Raw genomic sequence first — 8,582 nt, forward strand, 5'->3', positions numbered from 1 at the left:
GGCTCAGCCATTAAGTGTGATGATATGTCAGTCTCACACGAAGCTCAATAATACCAGAGAACGTCTGGAAAGGGATGTTGTGGTAATGTGTGTTTCTGTCAGGAGGTATCAATGTCTATGTTAAAGAAAAAAAATGAATCTACGATCGTATGCTATCCATTTGTATTTTTTTGTATGCTGCACTTTCTATGCCATTTTAATATTTGAGAAATTATAAATTATATTTGAGAAATATTAGGCCACTCTTGGCCATGATTACAGACACCTGTGTGTCTTGACACTATATAAACGGGCCATCCCGCCATGTTTTTGATTATACCCTGATGAAGACAGCTTGGCTGTCGAAATGTTGGTAAATTAAAAATTAAAAATTAAATAAAAAAGTTTTTTTTGCATCTGAGCACCTAGAGTGTGCGGCTCTCCTTTATTTTTAAATCAATGGCTATGTTAACACAGCTTCTGTCCCCTACGATTTTGAGTGATGCATTGTATCACATGTAAATATGGTTTCTACTCTCTGGTCATGTGATGAGGGAAGCCCATTGTAGTCCTGCTTGTTACTCCTCGGTCCACCCCGCTGCCCCCTCTCCATTCCTCCTCTTCCCACCCAGCTGCAGTGTCAACACCATCCACTAACCTGCTGGGTGTCTCTGTGTCTCTTTCTCCAGCCTCCTACTGTTCCCTGTGTGAAGACTGCGAACCTCTGTTAACCCCCCCCCCCCTCTCTCCTTCCAAATTCTTGTCATCTATCTGTTAGCAGCACAGGGTCCTCAAACTCCCTGTTTGATCAGTCCTGTTTCCTGATACCCAATCCTCCTACCTAGCACCTACCCTCTCAGGTGTCTCCCAGGACATGCAGTGACGTTGATTTCAATCCCCATAAAGAGGGGACTCCGTGGCTTGGAGTTGTTGTTTTTTCTGGTTATCTTGGCTCCGCCTGAAAGAGATGAGGAGTGGAACAGGGAAAGGCCACTTGAGACAGATGTGCTGCCTCTGTTTTCAGTTGACTGGTATGGAGGGAGATTGGTAAAGTTCCTCTGCTCTAGAGTCCACAGTAGAGTGGCAATCGTAGCCCCCTATTGCTCAGCTTACTGTTCTTCTGTCCATCCAAACTACTTTCAGATGATATAATTCAATTGTTCACCATATTTGTTCTAGGACTGCTATTTGATCTCAGGTTGTTAGTTTTAAAACCCTAGGATTTGACCCGTTCCCAAGGTCAGAAGCCCCCAGAGAAATCTTTGGGCCCCCTGGAGTAAGGGTGGGGGGCAGACAGAAGAAAAGTGCCTGCATCCAAAATGGCTCCCTATGTAGCACACTACTTTTAACCAGGGCTCATAGGGCTCTGGTCAAAAGAAATACAATATATAAGGAAGAGGGTGCCATTTCAGACACAGCCAGAGTTGGAATAGTGTTTGAAACTCAGAGAACATCCGTTGATTTTGTATGGAAGGGGAATTTTACATTTTCAAAAGCACACCTTTCAGAGGAGAGGATAAACTAAAGGTTGGTTTTCAGTTCAGTGAAGAATCTTCTTTTCTCCATCGTTTATACTTGGATTCTCCTTTTAATCACTTCCTATGTGGAAAGAAAATAATTAGAGTTAAAGGGTGCTCCTGGTTGCTATAGATACACGGTGGTGGAGCAACTGTTCTGTTTCCTCCCTCCCTCCCTTCAAACAGCTGACACCACCAGGTGTAAAGCCCCTCTCATCCCTCTCCTCTCCTCCACAACCTGAACATCTCATTGTAGGACAAAGGCTGGGGATTTCCCTCTTTGTCCCAGTCTGCCCACCACTATTCCTCCACCCAGGGGATTTTCAAGTGGGGTGAACTCTGAGGGAGATGACTAGGGCTGTGATGGTCATGGAATTTTGGATGATGGTTATTGGTCAGAAAAATGATCATGGTCATCGTTATAATCGTTTGAAAGATGCACATTTTCTCCTCTCCTCCGCTTCTAACTACAGGGAGGGGGGTGTTGCCTTGGCAACCAAAGACTTGTTCGCTATAATACCTTGGTTTTTTCAGCAAGGAGCAACAAAGTTTCATCACTTTGTAAAGAGTCCATGTTACCGCGACAACGGACTCAACTGCACAAATGTCCGGCCTTCCAGTCTTCAGTCAGCTGTTCATTCTACAAAATGAACAGCTTTTTAAAAACGGTTATGGTTATTTTATTTTCATGACGGTCTTCATCCATAATTGTCGGATAAGACGATTGGACAGTAATTGTGCCTGCACTAGAGATTACAAATATATCTCTTCATTTGTGAGTGATGTGCATATTATGGTCCTCAAAGTCGCCCATTAACAACAGGTTTTCAGTACACTACAGGATGTGGGTATGATTGTGATTGTGGGTATGATTGATTGTTTCTCATTGTGCCAAAACCTCTAGAGAGGGGGCTAGAGTGAAACACTGGTGGAGGTGACCCTCTAAGAGGCATATCATGTGAAATATTCAGCCTTATCTTCAAGGACCTTCTTGGTGGGATTCAATATGCTTGTTTTTATTACTGTAGGATGAGAATGCCCCAGTCCCATCCCCCAACAACCCTACTCCACTACCCACCCTACTCCCACTCCTCGATCACCCCACTCTCACTCGTCAGTCTCAGAATGTCCCCATGCATCCTGATGCCACAATTCAACAACAGCCCTCACAGAACACAATCCCTATTGGCTCCGTGAGACCAATTTATTAGTATTTTAGCACCAGACTTGATGTCTGAGCATGGACCGAAGATGAAAAGGCTATCTCACCATTAGGGGTGGGCTGGAGAAGAAGCAGAGAGGAGATGAAAGGGGAAGAGAAGGGGAGAGGAGAGAGTGGGAGAGTGGGAGAGAACAGAACAGAGGAAGAGGAGAGGGAGGAGAGAGGGGAAGACGGTAGTGGAGAGGGAAAGAGGAAAGGAGAGAAAAGAGGGGGAGAAGAGGAGAAAGTGTGAGGTGCATCTTAAGTAGATGTGAAATTATTAATAAATGGGATCGCGTTCAAAGTTGTTTTTGAAGTCCATCGATCTCCCGGAGGGCAGAGTGGCCTGGATTTGTAGTTGTGTCTCTTTGTCCGGCATGCCCCGCTGTGAACCTTGAAACGGCTAAAAGATCCACTCCACAGGGGCCTCCATTTGCAAACAAAAACTAAATTGCTACAAAAATCCCATTAAATGTCCAGGCAACACTAAAGTTTGTTTTTCCAATCTTTACAGGATATTTCCTCAGTCCTACACCATTTTGAGAATACTAGAGTGCGCTCTCTACCCAGAATCTAAAGAGGGCTTCGTGTACTCAGTTTTACAATGTCCAGGAAATGGCTTGTGCTTCATTACCTTACAATTTATTTATAGTATCTGAGAGTCTTTAGGTGCCTTTTGGAAAACGCTAAACGGGCAGTCATGTGCCTTTTACTGTGGCGTGGCTTCCGTCGGGCCACTCTACCATAAAGGCCTGATTGGTGGAGTGCTGCAGAGATGGTTGTCTTTCTGGGTGGTTCTCCCATCTCCACAGAGGAACTCTGGAGCTCTGTCAGAGTGACCATCACGTTCTTGGTCATCTCCCTGACCAAGGCCCTTCTCCTCAATTGCTCAGTTTGGCCAGGTGGCCAGCTCTAGGAAGAGTTTTGGTGGTTCCAAACTTCTTCCATTTATGAATGATGGAAGTCACTGTATTCTTGGTGACCTTCAATGCTGCAGAAATGTTTTGGTACCCTCCCAAAAATCTGTGCCTCGACAAAATCCTGTCTCAGTGCATTACGGACAATCCCTCGACCTCATGGCTTGGTTTTTGCTCTGACATGCACTGTCAACTGTGGGACCTTATATAGACAGTTGTGTGCCTTTCCTAATCCTGTTCAATCAATTGAATTTACCACAGGTCTACTCCAATCAAGTTGTAGAAACATCTCAAGGATGTTCATTGGAAACATGATGCGCCTGAGCTCAATTTTGAGTCTCATAGCAAAGGGTCTGAATACTTATGTAAATAAGGTATTTCAGTTTTTTGTTTGTAATAAATTTGCCACAATTTCTAAAAACCTGTTTTCACTTTGTCATTATGGGTTATTGTGTGTAGATTGCTGAGGATTTGTATTTATTTAATCCAGATTAGAATACGGCTGTAATGTAGTAAAATGTGGAATAAGTCAAGCGGTCCAAATACTTTCCGAAGGCATTTTACATCACAGAAGACTGAAATATAACAAAACCGTTATGAAAAATAGGAATAGCATTCCAACCATGAGGCTACTAGAGGGGGATTTGGTCATTTGACTGCAGAAAAGGGCTACCAACACATTTTTCTCAGCTTCAAAAGCACCAAACGTTGTGTGGTTATCCTTAGAAATATTCCCCAGACTTTCCCAGAGGGAAATGTTGATATGTTTTAAAATATTTATTTTAGATACATGCCAAAAATAGTATTTTACAGATAGAAGGATGAGAAAAGTATTCATCCACAATCTGATCGGTCCTGGAGTGTCTTAAGAAAATGAAACCAAAATATTTAGGCTGACTTCATCCAGTGTCCCAAAAAATGTATTGACATACAGTGATATACAAATATGTGCATATTTAATGAGATATCTACTCATTTGTATATTTTAATAAAATATTTCAGAAAAATTGTATTACATAAAAGTGTTATATTTGTGTGTACATTCAACTGGTAAAAGTTGATTGTGACATGATTAAGGGTGTCACGACTTCCGCCAAAGTTGGCTCCCCTGCCTGTTCGGGCGGTGCTCGGCGGTCATCGTCACCGTCCTACTAGCCGCTACCGATCCCTTTTTCGTTTGTCTGTTGTTTTTGTCTTATTAGTTTCACCTGTGTGTATTTTAGTTTAATTAGCTTCCCTATATGTAGTAGGTTGTCCCGCCCTTGTTTTGTGCGGGATTGTTTTTGTTACTCTGTTGGATTGTGGTTTCCATGTGTGTATTCTCCGGACTGTTTGGTCCTGTGTTTGGGCTGGTCTATGCGCCGTGTATATTGGCACGACCGTTTTTGTGGAGGAGAATAAATCACGATATACTGAACCCTGCTCTCTGCGCCTGATTCCAACCCACCACTCCTAGTATCCCGTGACAGAAATCCCGCACCAAAAAAAATACATGGAATCAGCAGGAGCAGCCGCATCTCCTCTCCCATCGATGGAGGAGAGGGTCCTCCATCATACCAGCGTTCTTCATAGGGTTGGTTCGGCCATGGACCAAATGATGGAGAGGATGGATCGATGGGAGAGGAGTGGCCTTCCCACCTCATCTCCAGCACCCCCTCCTTCAGCACCTCCTGTTCCTGTCTCTGTGTTTGTTTGCACCAGATAGGCTGTTTAGGTTTTTTCACGTTTATTGTTTTTGTATACTGATCATCTTTATTAAAGATGTGTACAAGTAACCACGCTGCATTTTGGTCCGCCTCTCCTTCAACTCAAGAAAACCGTTACAAAGGGGGATAAATTACCAGATGAGGGTGTGGTGCCTGGCCTTAACAAATACTTGATATTGTCGGTCTGAGGTATGAAATAACAGATTAATTCTGATTGTTATATTTAAAATTCTTGAACTTATATCAGTACTGAAATGACTGAATATGAATTCCTGTTATTATCATCTGGTTATGTAAATGTTATTCAAAAATGTGTGAATATTTATTTGCCGTTATTGGAATGTGAATACTTTTATGATGATTTCCTTTATAAATTATAGTATAGGATTAATGATTGTTTTAGCTTCTGATTTCAAGTCCACACGCTGAAGAGTGAGACAAAGGAATATCCGATTCTCAGTGTCCTTTCATTCCCTTCCACCAAACCATCTAACCGTGGTTCACCTGTTCACTGAGTCCTCCTCCTGGCCTAACCAGTCACCCGAGTGCCCACACTCATTTTCAATGGTCCTTCGAACCAGATGGAGGAAGATAATATGGCAGATGGTGGAATGGAAACATAGCCACAATACCAACTCGAGGACAACACTACCCATTCCCTGGGGGCTAGAACCAAGGATGTGTCCATGTCCATTTCCAGGAGGACTATCAAGGCTCCAACGTGAGAAACGCCTCCCTCCCCCTTACCAAATCATTTTGGAGCAACATTGCCAAGAGCTGGCAGAGGCCTAGACATCCCAGGCTATGGATATGAGGCAGTATATCCTCTGACTGCTGATCTCACCTTTAACCCTCCCATCACCACTAACCCACCTCTCAGGAAAATTTGAGGAGGACACACAAGGACAAGTGGATGTGACAGTGGCTCACATCGCAGGACGGGTTATGGGGAACCCGCACAGGGTCATGGGAAGGCGAGTTCCCTTGCCCTTGTCCAACCCCAGTCAATTAGTCCTTTATCCAATTCCATTGAAGTGTAGCCACTGGTATCAAAGGCCAATACCACACCACAAGGAGTAGTCTCAAGCTCAAGACCGCTCTCCTTTAGGTCCAGTTCCACAGAACACTCAGGATCTAGACACACAGGTCAGGGCTCCAAGTCCAAATCCAGACACTTCAAGAGTGGGAGCTCCACTTCTGATTCCACATATTGTAGTGGCACCTCTGAGAGCGTTGCCAGCTAGCAGCATTCAGTGGCCCTCGGTGACTCTCAGACAGCTGCTTTAAAGGAGAAGATAAAACGGATGGATTTGGAAGAGATACAGCATCAAATTGAGGATGAAAAGGAAGCTGATGATATCTGTTAGCAGATGGATGAACAGTCACATGCAGCTTTACCTGAACGAAAGATAGAATGGGCAAGACAGTGATATGGCCGCTACTCCTATTCCATCTATCACACCTGCGTCTAACCCACAGCAGGTGCCAAACTCACATCCTGACACACATTCCTGCCAGTCCACTTAGTGACTCCCATTCTGTGCCAGATTCCCACCACGGTCCTCCCAATTGTCATCTTCTTCACAATTTCGCCCTCAACCCGGTACAGGGGCGCACCTACACCTCCAGGAATAGGGTCAATCCCTTCCGGAGTGGAGAAGGAGCCAGTGGAGGCTGCTGAGGGGAGGACGGCTAATAATAATGTCTTGAACGGATCTAATGGAATGGCATCAAACACATGAAGACCATAGCTGTGTTTGAATACCCATACTGACATACTGTATACTACACACTTAATGACATCACAAAATAACAACTGAAATGTCAGTAGTGTTCTTTAGATCACCTCTGAGTAGTTCGCTTTAGTACATGTTAGTGTTTCGTCTGGAAAAGTCTTCGAAACAAAGGCACATTACCTCTGGTGAACATTTGAGAGGGAGACCTGAATCTTCTCTCCTTGATTTACAACAGGGCGTGATGTGGGTGAGAGGGGGTCTTGTGATATTGTGATATATTTTGATATAGATGTATTTTGATATAGAAGCCAAAATCTAATCCTTACCTTTAAAATGTCATGATTTTTAATCACACAATTGATAAGAAGATGGAATGTGATGAAAAATGATATCTTGTGAAGAGACGGCCTTGATAATGTTAATCTTGATTTAGTGTCATAAATAATCCTTGCTTCCTGCCTGTGCTTGGTAAAGATATAAGGGGGATGACTTGACCCCCTCCTAAAGACCATCTGGCAGATCGCCCAGAATATGTTCTTTAAGTTAAGATAGGAGGCGGTGCCAGACACATGCCAATACCTCCTGTTCCTCTTCATCAACCGGCAGAGATTAATGCACAGAAGAAAACTGCCCAATTTACAGCGTTACAGCGTCTCAGTAGGGCAAAGTCGAACACTTTCAGACCCCTCTCATTATCTAACGCTCCAAGACCTGCTGGCTGCAACCACTCAGTTGATCGTTAAGAGCATACCGAAGAGCACTCATCTCCATGCCCTCCCTCCAATGTTCAAACATAGGACTTAGGACTTGGCACAATCCACATTATAGTTCTGGATGCCAACCATCCTCTCACCAAGCTCATCATTAAGCGTTGAGATGAAACCCTACTATATCCTGGCCCGGAGAGGATCTAGGGTGAGATGAGGTGGAATTATTGGGTGTTGAGGAGCCAATGGGACATTCAGAAGCATCAGTTCTCCTGCACAGACTGCCACAAATGGTGAGAAGTCAAAAGGTTTTCAAAATTACAGATTTGCCCTCTGCTCGCCTACGCTTGTTCAAGCCACCTTTCTGGTCCACGGATGTTGATTGCTTTGACCCTTTCTCCATCAAGATAGGCATCCGAGTGGAGAAGCATTGGGGCATAATTTTCAAATGTCTTACCACCCGATGTGTCCACCTGGATTTACTTGACACTGATGCATTCCTCATGTCACTCCATTGCTTCATTTCCTGCCAAGGAAAACCATTTTAGGTTCTGTCAGACAGGAGGACAAATTTCAGAGAGAAGATGCTGAGCTGCAGGGTACATACTAAGCTATGGAGCCTTCTCTCAAGTAACTGCTGGCTGACCAACAGGCGATTTTCAAGTTTAACACCCCTAATGCTCTTCATTTTTGCAGCAAGTCCATCAAAACCACTCTCCGGGTGGTCCTGGAGAGCCGAACAGTATCTGAAGCGTATTTCGCACTGTATTAATTGAAGTGGACGGGATGCTGAACTTCAAGATCCTTGGCTACATCTCT

The sequence above is a fragment of the Oncorhynchus nerka genome, linkage group LG15, assembly GCF_034236695.1.
Source record: "Oncorhynchus nerka isolate Pitt River linkage group LG15, Oner_Uvic_2.0, whole genome shotgun sequence".
In the NCBI taxonomy this organism is placed as follows: domain Eukaryota; kingdom Metazoa; phylum Chordata; class Actinopteri; order Salmoniformes; family Salmonidae; genus Oncorhynchus; species Oncorhynchus nerka.